The sequence below is a fragment of the Miscanthus floridulus genome, chromosome 19 (assembly GCF_019320115.1).
Source record: "Miscanthus floridulus cultivar M001 chromosome 19, ASM1932011v1, whole genome shotgun sequence".
NCBI lineage: Eukaryota > Viridiplantae > Streptophyta > Magnoliopsida > Poales > Poaceae > Miscanthus > Miscanthus floridulus.
The window spans coordinates 64,565,941-64,579,259 of record NC_089598.1 but is presented as its reverse complement, the minus strand read 5'-3'; the positions used below and the strand labels follow the sequence as shown (position 1 = coordinate 64,579,259).

The 13,319-nt window shown below is 44.4% G+C and overlaps 1 non-coding gene across 1 annotated transcript; it reads right to left on the bottom strand.

Annotated features, from left to right (window-relative positions):
• Window positions 1-84: 84 nt before the first annotated feature.
• On the bottom strand, window positions 85-193 carry LOC136530041 (small nucleolar RNA R71). The gene has a single exon (XR_010777550.1). It is a non-coding gene; the product is annotated as a small nucleolar RNA R71 (small nucleolar RNA).
• Between the last annotated feature and the right edge of the window lie 13,126 nt (window positions 194-13,319).

The following is a 13,319-nucleotide window of genomic DNA, read 5'->3' as shown; positions in this document are numbered from 1 at the left end:
TTATTCTAACCGTAATGCTGTAGATACATGGGACAAGTGTTCCAATGCTTTCGTAGTTAAGTTTTTCCCTAGGAGAAAGGACTAATGCTCTGCGCAATAAAATCTCTAGTTTTCAACAACTAGTAGATGAATCGATTCCCAAGGCTTGGGAACGAATGCAAGAGTACATCTCTGCATGCCCACACCATGGCATGAAAGGCTGGCTTTTGATCTAGAACTTCTACCATAGATTAGTACCATTAGATAGGAGCCATTTAGATGGTGGTGGTGGTGGTGCATTCTTTTCGCTAAGTGTTGCAGATGCAAAGACACTGATCGAGAAGATGGTCTCCAACCAAGGATGCAACGATGATCGACTCCAACCCCATAAATGAAGGTATGCATTCAATTAAAGAAATTGACATGCTTGTAGCTAAGATGGATCTACTCACAAAGCAAGTGGAACATTATGAGAAGGTGAGTGCCCAAGAGACACTCAAAACCATGGATTCCCACATGACTTGTGAAGTCTATGGAGATGTTGGACATTCGGGCAATTCCTGTCCCAAAACCAAAGAGGACCTCAACTTCGTCAACATTGACAATGGGTTCTGTCCACAACATCAAGGCTGGAATAATCAAGGTAATAATTATTACTCTTCTTCTTGTTTGAATAATCAAGGTAATAATAGTTATGCTTTCTTGAAAGATCTTGTTTATAGAAATGGTAGAATGTCTGATAGTATTAATAAGAAACTACATGCTCATGACAAGATGTTGGAAAATATAAATTCTAAATTGGATGAATTTTCTTCTGTCTTAAAGAATCAACTTAGTTTTAATAAGATGATAGAAACCCAATTAGCTCAAATTGTTGCTGCTATCCCATCCTATGAAAAAGATAGAATTTCTAGCAAACCTGAGGGAACAATGGAGACAGCCAACCTTATTACTGCAAAGTATGGCTATGCTTTAAATTCTTGGGGTTCCTATTTATTAGATTCCCCATTTACCATTAAGAAAGGTGATCCCGACATTCCCGTGATTACTTGCTCCATTGGAACTCGTACCTTCCATAATGCTTTGTGTGATTTATGCTCTAGTGTTAACATAATGTCAAAAGCAACATATGATAAATTGTTCTACACTACCTTAGCGCCAACTTCAGTTTAGCTGCAATTAACTGATCAATCTACCCGTTATCTCGAGGGAGTAGCCACTGATTTATTAGTTAAAGTTAGGAGTGCCTATATTCCTACAGATTTTATGATCTTAGACATGGGTAACACCGAGGATACACCTTTAATCCTTGGTCGTCCTTTCCTTAATAGTGCAAATGCTTGCTTATATGTGGCTTCTGGGCAAATCCAATTCCACTTTGCTAGAAGAAAAGAAATATTTGCTTTTGCCTCTGGATAACCCCTCTTTGATGAGAATCAGGAAAAGAAGAAGCATCCGAAGAGAATCAAGATGAAGAAACCAAAGCCAATTGAAGAGCCAGAGAAACCTGTCAAGAAGATGAAGAATAGAAAGAGATGGCGTAAAAAGAAAGATCCATCCTCAAACTCGTCATCCCCTGAACCTGACAAGGCCTCCGAGGTGGAACAAGAGGAAACACCTCCGCCCAAGGACGAATGACCTTGAGCCCAACAAAAAGGTAAGTTTTCTATTCCTTGCATTTATTTACCGCATTTCGTTAGTTGCATTTCATTTTCAATAAATTTGCTTTACATTGCATGATAGGTTAGTTGCATTTAGCTACTCTGTGTTAATAAATAAAGTTCTATAGTAGCTAATGCCTAATAGGATAGATATGCATTTAAAGCTATATATATATATTAGTAGCATCCCTGCTGAATAAGTTATCTAGTAGTTATAGATTTAGCTAGTTATTTATGCATTCTAGTAGTATTAGTTGGTCAATAAAGAAAAGAATCAAAAGTGCCACCAGAAGACATTTCAATCTATGCAAAAGGCAAGCTTGGGGGAGACGTCTCTCCCTGCTCAGGTATGAAAATCTTAAACCCTCTCTCTACATTCATGTTTGCTTTGAATTTCAATATTCATGATCATAGAATGTAGAGAGGAGTGCCTTTAAATTATTTCGAGAGAAACTCTGCTCTAATAAAATGATGTTAAATTATTTAGAGATGATGAATAGTTGCTCTGTGATACTTTGCAAAAGCTTGAGATACAACCTTATACTTCTTAAGTTTTGAGCATGATAAACTTAGAGTTCATCTTATGTTGAATGCTTTCGCGGATTGCAAATGCTAGAACCAAGAATAGGCTTTTGTGAGATATGTTGTATGCAATGATTAGAGTAAATCTTTAAACCTATCTGAGAAATAGTAAAGACAACCTAGAGTTTTGTTTTGCAAAATGCTAAACTCTCTTGCTAGAAGTTCCTCAATGGTGATAAATTCCTACCAGAGCCAAATAAATATCCACTCATACATGATAAAGCCACCATAAAAGCTGCTTGTTTGTTTTGATCTTTTTCAAGCCTTGTTGATCTAAGTAGAGAAACTTTTCATGCTTTTTGATCAAGATCGCATACACCCACATATTTATGCTATTCCTACACTGGGGATACACATCCACATATGCATTCCATTTATTATTGCTCTATGATAATCAAAGTTACCTCTCTATGTTGTCTTACATCAAAAGAGAGGCATGGGCTGCAGAAAAATGAGAGAATAAAAAGCAAAAAGCTCTAGTGTTCAAAAAATGAGAGTGAGAAAAAGAAAGTGGCCATGCCCTCTCAAAAAGAAGCTAGAGAAGGGAAACTTCTCAAAGGAGTACCACATCCATCAAATATTGCACATAGATGCACCTCTTGATCAATTTGTATGACTTGTTGCTCCTTGTGATCCAAATGTTTGACTTAGCAATAGATTCAATTCAAGTAAGCTATGCTTTTACCCCTACCTTGAGCTCCACATAAGCTTTAGGATAGAAATTAAGGCTAAAATTCATGGCCTTGGTGTGGATTTCAAACACCATTGAGTGACTTGAGTGTACCATCCGAGGAACTTAGGCAAGTTTTCTTTTCAAATCATGTGAAAACCTCCAAGAAGTTTGAGCTAAACTAAAGTAGGCAAAAAGTATCTATCTAGCTACACATTCTTGCAACTGCTTGTATTAAGGTGAAATCTATAAGTCCCACATTGCTAAGACTGATGTATAAATTTCTAAGTGCTAACATGTTCAACTCAAGAGAGTATTTATTTGTATACAAGTCTTTGCAGAGCATTACATAGTAGCAACTCCTGATCCAACAACCTATTCCATGCTAAACTCGTATCTTTGCTAAGGACGGCAAAGGGGTATCTTAGGGGAGCTTGTTGACAGTCACTAACACATGTTTTGACCATCAACATTCCACCCAAAAGCATGGTAAAGTGAGGTAAATCATCAGCACATGTGAAGAATTATGTTTAAATTTCACCTAGTTCCACTTGTGCTTGTAGAATAATTTGTATGCAGAAAATATGGCAAATTTTGGCCGAAATGGTGACAAACATGGACCAAGGAAGCAAGTGGATATGGTAGGGCCACCTAGGCCCACAGGGCAGCGCCACCCAGCCCCACTTGGTGCCACCTTGGCACTTTGCCACATTCATTGATCCATGGGAGCCCCTCCATAACCAATGGGATGCGTTGATCTAAGTCGGTTCAAACAATGGTGATGATGAAGAGGCCATGGATCCATGGGCCCATTGTCATGGACTTGGAGCTTCACCAATCGACTTACCGGCTAAGTTTCACCATGTGCCATGTCTACAACCACCATTGGGAGCCAACCATCACCATTGGATGCTAAGGCGGTGGAGTAGAGGGCTAGGCGACGCCCTCCCTTGGCCACCCAGTGCCCTCTTGCCTCCACCGACTTGGCCACTGCCTACATGTACCCCCCATGCCTCTCTACACTAAAAATAGAGGGTGTGGAGCTTGGTGGAAAGACTGACCCCATTCATTTCGAAGCTCTCCAAGCGTCTCTTAGCTTTCTAGCTTAGCATTAGCAATAGAGTAGTAGTCTATTAGTGGAGTAGAGCAAGAGCGAAGCTTCTCGGAGTCTGAAAGAGTCTTTTGGGTTCGGTATAGGTCCTTTGAAATTCTTTCATTTCTACATTACTTTATTCAGTATTTATTTCAGTACTTTATTCTAGTATTGCTTGCTTTACTTTAAGTACTTAGTCATTAGTTTTCATCATTAGTGGGCTTAGGTGCTTATTGTTTGGCATTAATAGCATAGGTTATCTTATCATTAGTAGTCTTTCAGTTAGTATCCGGTTCCACCAGTCTGGTTAGGGTGCTTTGATCTCATTTCATCGAAGCTCAGATCGAAGTATTAAGTTTATAGATTAAGCATGGTGCTTAGGTTATAGATTACCTGTGGATACGGCTAGGCCTCTAGATAGATTGTGGTAGGTGGCAAGTGGTGACTAGCCTTGTCCATCCTCTGTATTCCACCACTGATAGGTATAGTTATTAAATCATAGGGCTTATGATAGACCTTGTCTATTTAACTCTCCTAGTTGGTAGGCGGGCTATGCCCTGAAGTACTGTCATATTTCTTCTAATTACTTGTTTACCCTTTGCTACTAGAAAGATATATCGCTCGCTCTCCCACCTATCTATCTCTGGTTAGTTTGTATTTAGTAGTTAGTTTAGGTAGTTCACATCCATCCTTCACTGTCGTTCACCTACCTAGGATCAACTTAAGACCTACCTTTAACAAATCTTAGTCCTATATAAATTCTAGCCTTCCACCTTCCTATGGGGAAAAAATATAAATTCAACACTCGGTACTCACTGAGTGAAGTGCTACGCGATAGTTCTATGCGCTTGCGGAATCCTCCAATAGTCGCTAAGAAGTATCAACACCGTGGGGGTCGAGTCTGAAATGCTCCCAGTGCCATTGGTGATGGTGGTCCTGACCTCTTCCTCCTTGGTCCCTATTGGCCCCTCCCTGACAGAGCTTGAGGTGCCCGACCATGGGAAGGGCACTGAAGATGCGGCCATGGCAGATGCTAGGCTCGAGATGGGCAGGTGAGGGCCGCCACCCTATTATGGAGGTGCTTGAGGGGGAGGGTTGAGACCTCCTCTAGCTCCCTCTTATTGGTGTGGAAGTTGAGTGTCTTGTGCCCTCGGTGCCTTGTTTGAAATCATCCAGGGCAGAGGGAGCGGGGGTCGCGGGAGGCCACCACGTGGAGGAGGCCAACAACCCCAACGTGGTTGGGATGCCTTGTTGGTTCCTGACCAAGTGGTGTCATCTATGGCGACTCCCATTGTGATTCCATTCCCATGGAGAGGCGTGACGAGGTATGCCATCCCCCGATCTATGGGTCGTTCCAACGGGTACATTGTCTTTGAATCTTCCTTTGTGGTTATGGTCGATAGAATCTAGCTATTTCACCTTGATGGTTTCTCGATGTAGGGAACCCCTTCTAGGGTTTGGGATTTTGAGGCCTTTAGTGGGCTTCCTAAACCCATCCACAGCTATTGGGACCATCGTCGATCGACAGTGGGGACGCAGTGATGGTGGCCTAGCTCCTCCTTCTCATGACCCTATGCTCACCTGATGCGGAGTGCTCTGCTATGGCAGAAGGCCGCTCTCGCATTGGGGCGACAGCAGGTGTGGCTGAGAGGGAACTCCGGACATGGGTGAGCTTGGTGTGGCTACCATCTCAGAGGGGGAGTGGACTCGTTGTCCATCGTCGATCCTCCTCATGAGGGGGCGACTACTGGTGGCCCAGATGGGATGACCCTTGTTCTCCATGAGGAATGGGTTGAGCCAGGCGAGGATTCCTTCATCTGGTCGCATCTTATGGACCCCTGCAAGGCTCTGTTCATAGTGAACAACACTGGACTAAGCAGGTCATGTGGGCTAGTGTCTCCTAGAGCTACTGAGGGGGTCCAGGCGACCTTGTCCAGGCTAGATGATGTGCTCATCATGGTCACCAAGCTGAGCTAGATGCCCAACGGATGATGGCCAATGAGGTGGTGGCCTGAGGGTAGGTGAGCCATCTTGTCTTGATTTTTCTTTGAGCTCATTGTATGGGTCGTGTCCTTGATTAGATCATTTGATCATGTTTTCCTTTCCTACAGGAGCTGATGAAGACTTCAATGGAGAAGTCCTAGTTCTTGTGCTTGGACCACCAGATGCGAGTAGGGGTAGCCATGGACTACGACTGCCTCGATGAGGCAGAGGCCGAGGTTGCGGCGCTAGTGTGGGGAGCAGGAGCCTTCCCAGAAGGCGTTGGAGGAGCTGCGTCGGGGCCTATTCAATGGCACCCAGATGATTGATTCGACCCAGACATAGTCCACGGAGCGAGAGGCATGGGCTTGATCGTAGGTCAATTTACTAATGTCCTAGGTGGCCAGTCTCAAGGTGACGATGGCCGTTTAGGAGATAGAGCGCACCGTGGAGGACGCTACTCAGAACGAAGCTGAGTAGGGATGTTAGCGCCTCAAGGTTGACTGCCAGAACCTCCACTCTACTTGCACCGGTGAGTCTTCTTTTGCTTGTAGCTTGCTTTCGCTCGATCACAGTGCTTGGTCATGATTCTGCTGTTTCTTTAAGGGTTGCCCATGAAGGCACTCTTAAATCAGGAGGAGAGGGTGGCCATGGACTAGTGGCCCTAGGAGGTGGCCACCTAGCTGGTGACTTTGGCCACCTCCACGTAGGCTTTCTATGACACCATGTTTGTTGCCGACTGGGGGAACACCCAACTGGCGCACCATCTTGACAAGGCTCACCTTGAAGTGGACCCAGTTGACGGTCATTAAGATCAATTATAAACTATCAATATAACATGCATATATACTTAATTCCATCACCAAACATAGGTCTAGGGTTTTAAACTAATAAATTCCATGAGTTTTGGTGAATCTATGTTTGCAGCAGGGTTTAATTAGAAAACCATCAAGGTGGACATATTCGTCAAAGTAAATCATGTTTATCCACGATGAAACCGACTTAGGAAGATACTAGAAGACACCAAAAGACTTTCCACTGAAGATGGGGCCCACCTATCACTGAGATAGGCTAGTCGACCCCACCTTAGGGTGGCCGGCCTATCTAGCCCACATGTCGGTCTCTCCTTTCTACGTTGCTTTTCCATTGCCTTAAATATTGCATCTATGTCGTCCTTTTAAGTCAGTTTGATCTGAGGGTCCAGAATTGATGCTAGCCCCTATATATAGCTACCCCTACCCCCCTTTGTGAAGCCACTCTAAAACCCTAATTTGTATCATCCTCATCAGGATTAGAACCAGCTATCAAGAGAAGATTAGTCCTCCATAGGATCTAGTCTTGTATTAGAAATAGAAAGATAGAGTGTGAGGGAAAAGTTTGGAGGAAGTACTGGCTTGTCAGTGCTCTCTCTATGGCTTGTACCCTGGCAGAATCAAGTTCTTCATGACCTTGCTTCTGAGATTTTTCTGGTAATCAACTTCTAATCCAAATAAGTAACGTGCTTATATTGTTCTTCAGGTTTGTGACTCTTTTTGAGTACTTTAATCCTTGTCATTCCTAGGTTAAAGTAGTATTCATAGTGTAAGCATGGTGCTTAGACTCGGTTACTCATAGATGCACCCTACATTCTAGATTGGTGGTAGCTCACAAGGGTGACTCTTGTAGCCTCGTTGAATCCTCTATAGTCCACCTCCCATTTGTTGGGCTAGCAGGATTTAATTACTATAGAAAACATACTCTGCCTGTGTTTCCCTTAGTAATATCCCCAGAATTGAATAATAGAAGATATAGCTTACCGAAGTTAGAACTAGAAGACCTTAGTGATCTCCTTTATACTCCTATTATCTTAAGTCTTGTTGCTACTCCGAGTTAAGTTAGATGTAGTTAATCTCACATGTTTCCATGTGGATACTGATACTTGGAATGCTTCTGGGTGAAAGCTATAGCAATATCCGTGTGCTTGTGGATTTATCTGTGTGCGTTAATAAATACCAACAAGCTTTCTGGCGTCGTTGTCCGGGAAACGGTTGCTGAATTAACTATGAACCTAGCTTAACCTTGTATCTTTTATCTTTTATATTTTATCTTTTATTTTATTCTTTTCCTTTTCACAATGGATTCAACTCCTATCCATCAATACACTACACCTACGAGCGCACGCCTAGAGCCACTAAAATCATCAAAGCCTATCTTAACACCTAGGTATGAGCTACGCCCGGGTTTAATAAAATTAATTCGGGAACAATCCTTCTCGGGAGAAGGCGATGAAAATCCATACTCACACCTATGGGAATTTGGACAAACCTGTGCATGCTTGCATATTGCTGACATGTTTGATGAGACCTTAAGGTGAAAGTTGTTTCCATTCTCTTTGATGGGAAGAGCTAAACAATGGTATAGTCGAACCATAGGAAGTATGAAAGGAGATTGGAAAATATTATGCTCTAAATTTTGCCTAGCTGTCGACAGAATATCATCGGCAGTCCTCCGAGGGGTATCCCACAAAGGTAGATTGATCGGCAGAGGAGCGTGAGATCAAGAACAAGAAGGCAACAGAGACACACGAGTTAGACAGGTTAAGGCCGTCAGTATGATGTAATACCCTACTCCTGTGGTCTGTTGGTTTGTATTAGCTATCGTATGATATTGCATGTGTTTGGAGGGGGTCCTTGCCCACCTTATATAGTTTGGGGAGTAGGGTTACAAGTTGGTTAGATCTAAGAGATAACCGGAAAGTAATAACTAATTACAGGAATCAGTGGATCATACATATCCTAACAGATCTCGTAGTATCTTTGGGATATCTTCTAGATGTCTTGCGGAAGGCGCCGACCAGAGTCGTGCCCCGCAAGGCTTCATCTTGTGGGCTGGGTCACCCCTGAGGGTGCAACCCATGTGGTCTGCCATGGATACCAGGGGCCATACCCCCACAGCTAGTCCCTGAGCCTGACAGTTGGTGACGTAGTTACGTGGTGCCAGGGTCAGAAAGTAGAAGACCAGCCAAGCAGGCAGCCAGTCCTCGGGCATAGCCACAAGATGAGAACAAGCACATTCACCACAAGGTGAAGTGTGCCCACTTAGTCCTTGAGCCTGCTGGAAGATGAAGAATGAATCTTGTAGCAGGGTCAAAGAAAAAGAAGTCTGAAAGCTTACTAACGTCGTCTGACATGTGCGTATCAAGACCCCAGACGTGCTACCCAAGATCAGCACCCTGATTCGAACAGCATGGAGCAGCTTGATAGCACATCGACGAGATGTAGCAAGATCCAACCACCAAGGGAGCATCGAGGAGTCCTTGGCGTCACCGGCAATGACCGAGCACCGAGGAGCGAAGAGTCCCCGGCGTCGCTAGCGGTGACTGAGCACCAAGGAGCGAGGAGTCCCCGATGTCGCTGGCGATGACCGAGCACTGAGGAGTCCCCGACATCGCTGGCGATGACCAAGCACTAAGGAGGGAGGAGTCCCCAGCGTCGTTGGCGATGACTGAGCACCGAGGAGCGAGGAGTCCCCGGCGTCGCTGGTGATGTCCGAGCACCGAGGAGCGAGGAGTCCCCGGCGTTGTTGGCGATGACCGAGCACCAAGGAGCGAGGAGTCCCCGATGTCGTTGGTGATGTCCGAGCATCGAGGAGCGAGGAGTCCCCGGCATCGCTGGCGATGACCGAGCACCGAGGAGCGAGGAGTTCTCGGCGTCACTGGCGATGACTGAGCACCAAGGAGCGAGGAGTCCCCGGTGTCGCTGGTGATGACCGAGCACCGAGGAGCGAGGAGTCCTCGATGTCGCTGGCGATGACCGAGCACTGAGGAGCGAGGAGTCTTTGGTGTCGCTAGCGATGACCGAGCACCGAGGAGCGAGGAGTCCCCGACGTAGCTAGAGATGTTTGAGCACCGAGGAGTTCCCGGCGAAGCTGGCGAGGTCCGAGCATCGACATAGCTGGCGACGTCCGTGCACTGGCATAGCTGGCAAGGTCCTGAGCACCGGCATAGCTGGTGACGTCCATGCGGTGAAGTGTGCCTGCTTAGTCCTCGAGCATGAAGAAACCTAGTGCCGAGGAGTCCTCGGCGTAGCTAGCGATGAAGCATAAGCGACTGAATAGTCTAGGTCAACTGGTCAGGCGGTGAAGTGAGCATTGAGTAGAAGCAACTGGTGAAGAGTCCGATCAACTGGTCGGTGACGAAGTCCATGAACCTAGCAGTTCAACCAGTTGATCGGTGGAGAAGTCTGAGCACCAGGTGGTCCGATCACCTAGGACGATGATCCTGCAATACAAACATGTAGAACAGGGTAGTACATGATGTAAAAATATATGAACTTCAGAGAAAAAATAGCGTATGTAGCTTGACAATCAGTTGGAGTGAAGATGTATTTAATATAAACCGCCCAAACATGTTAGTGTGTAGCTGAGTCTCTAGCCCTATATAGCCTGTTAACCATAACTGCGGAGCGTGGAGCCTATGCACGTGTAGGAGGAACAGGCGTGACCAAGGAGCCGCTGTCGACCACCCATAACGTAGAGCGCGGAACCCATAGCATGTGTAGGGAGGAGCCAGAGATAGGGCCATCTCTAGAGGCGTCCGAGCATCAACACGACTATTCGGGAGTTCAGAAAATCATTTGGAGAGCAAACATGGAGAAAACAGCTTGGAGAAACATTATGGCGATATACAGAGATCGGAGGGTGGTTGGTGCTGAACCATAGTATCCAGGGCCGATTTGGCGATGGAGAGGCAATCGGCGAGCTTTAGACCAACCCTGATCGATGGATTCGATCAGATCATCATTGTTGATCTGGCCCCTCTGGTAGCAAGAAAGTGGGCGGCGAGTCGTTGATGAAGGTGACCTCGGAAGAGGTTCCAAGATCAGATTTGTAGTTGTAGGAGCGGGGATGATTGGCGTAGAAATGATCTGCACTGGCTTGAGGAGCTCTCTGACTTCGTCAGCATTGATGATCTAGGAGATCGATCCGACCATGAAGATCTGGTCGGGCTGTGGAAGGGACAAAGAGCCTACGGAAAAAGCCATCTTGTTCGACAAGGAAACAGCACGCACAACCCCTACCTAGCGCACCAACTGTCGACAAAATATCATCGGCAGTCCTCCAAGGGTATCCCATGAAGGTAGATTGATCGACAGAGGAGCGTGAGATCAAGAACAAGAAGGCAATAGAGACACACGAGTTAGACAGGTTCAGGCCATCAATATGATGTAATACCCTACTTCTATGGTCTGTTGGTTTGTATTAGCTATTGTATGATATTGCATGTGTTTGGAGGGGGTCCCTGCCTACCTTATATAGTCTAGGGAGCAGGGTTACAAGTAAGTTAGATCTGAGAGATAACTAGAAAGTAATAACTGATTATAGGAATCTTGGGATCATACATATCCTAACAGATCTCGTAGTATCTTTGGGATATCTTCCAGATGTCTTGTGGAAGGCATCGACTAGAGTCATGCCCCACAAGGCTTTGTCTTATGGGCTGGGCCGCCCCTGAGGGCGCAAGCCCATGTGGTCTACCATGGATACCAGGGGGCCATACCCCCACACTAGCTTTCTTTCCCATCTCTAGAGTTGTTAGCCTTCGAAAGAAAGGTTCTATCTTTTAAACAAAAAGAACAAGAATCTCTTGGCATGTCAGTGGGCTCGTTTTAATGACCTCATCACCACTAGCCCTGACCGTTGCCATTCAAGATCCTGTACTTCTTCAACATTTTTATATGGGTCTTAGCAAGGATTCTATGAAATCCCTTGATGCAGCCTCTAGAGGAGTTTTTCTTCATTTGTCTACTAGTAAGGCAAGGACTATCCTTAATAAAATTATTGGAAAGATTCCCTGCACTAGCATTCATAATGAACTCCCTAAGGAAGAGGAAGAAATCATCTCCTAATCAAGTAGAGGAAGTTTTTATAGCCAAATCACAACCATTCCAATCCCAAGATTTAGCTATCAATCCCGAACCATCAATTTCCCAAAATCTAAATCCTCCAAGGGAAGAAGAAATTCCACCTTTGGAAATCCCTTTTGAAATTAAGATGATCTTTTTGATGTGGATTTTGGGAAAAGCTTAAACTTTCTGCTACATAAGAGACCTTCGAGTGAATATAATTCAAATCCTCTCAAGAAGGGATCTCTTAGAAAGCATCCTTATTCCCATGAAGGACATTGGGAAGAACTCAAGTATGGCATGTCTAGTGAACCCATAGAAAAAGAGCCAAGCCATTTAGAAGCCAATCCTATCTTTTCCCCTTCTATGCCCACACTAGATGTCTCATATGAACCCATCTCTAAACCCATCCTTGACCCTGATGATTCCCTTTATGCTCTTTTTCCTAAGTCTCATGATGATCCTAGAAATCCACTAAGACAACCAAAGCATAAAAATCATGAAGGATCCATGGAAGACCAAGAAGAGCAATGGCAATGGCTAGAGGATGTTAAGAATTCATATGCCGTTGAATGGATGGACAAGGACAAAGCCTTAAGGGTAGAACCCAAACTAGATTTAGATCCAAAGGGTGAGCTTAAATCAATCTCCTTAATGAACATGACTCATCCAAGTTTGGAGGAGGCCTTAGACAAGATCAACCCTAGAGTCACCAATCCAAGGGAAATTTTGGACATTCATGAAGAATCAACCTTGGAGCTTGAAAAGGAAGATGACATCAATGAGCATGGAAGCTACTTCATGAAGATCTCATCAAATCCATGCTCATGTGAGAAAACTCCTGAATCAAGTTGTCTCTCTAACATTGCTACACACGAGATCTTCAACCCCCTCATCTTCCCTCTCATAAAATTTCTGAAAGGGTGGTTGTAGATGCGTTTCTTTATCATAAATACTATAGATCTTGCTTTGTGAATCTTGAGATAGGTACACAAAGGTTGGTGTTGGAGGGGAAACCACTTCATTAACTTGAAAAGCAAGTCGAAGGTTTCCCAAGGATGAGCTTTTTGTCCTAAAACAAGCACTTTCAGGAGATAACATGAGTTTTCACCTTTTGCTGTAATGCCCTTGTCAAATGAGCATAGAAATATAACTGTGAGAATATTACTTCGAGTATTTTTGTCACTAACCAAATCTAGGTTTGAAGCAAAAAGAACGAAGGATGACAATGCAAGGTATGTCCAACCAATCATCATGCAACATTGAATTATATTCACACACGAGAGTTCTATCATCCAAACTTGATTTTGTTGCAAAATTTAAGCTGGGGGATATACTTTCCTAAAAACATCTATTGTCATATTGCTAATTTATTTTGGTTGTCTCTGCCTTCAATCCATGCTCCGTTTGCTAAATAACAACCATGCTCTTCCATCTCTATTTGAATAAATCTCTTGAATGCTTTCATGCTA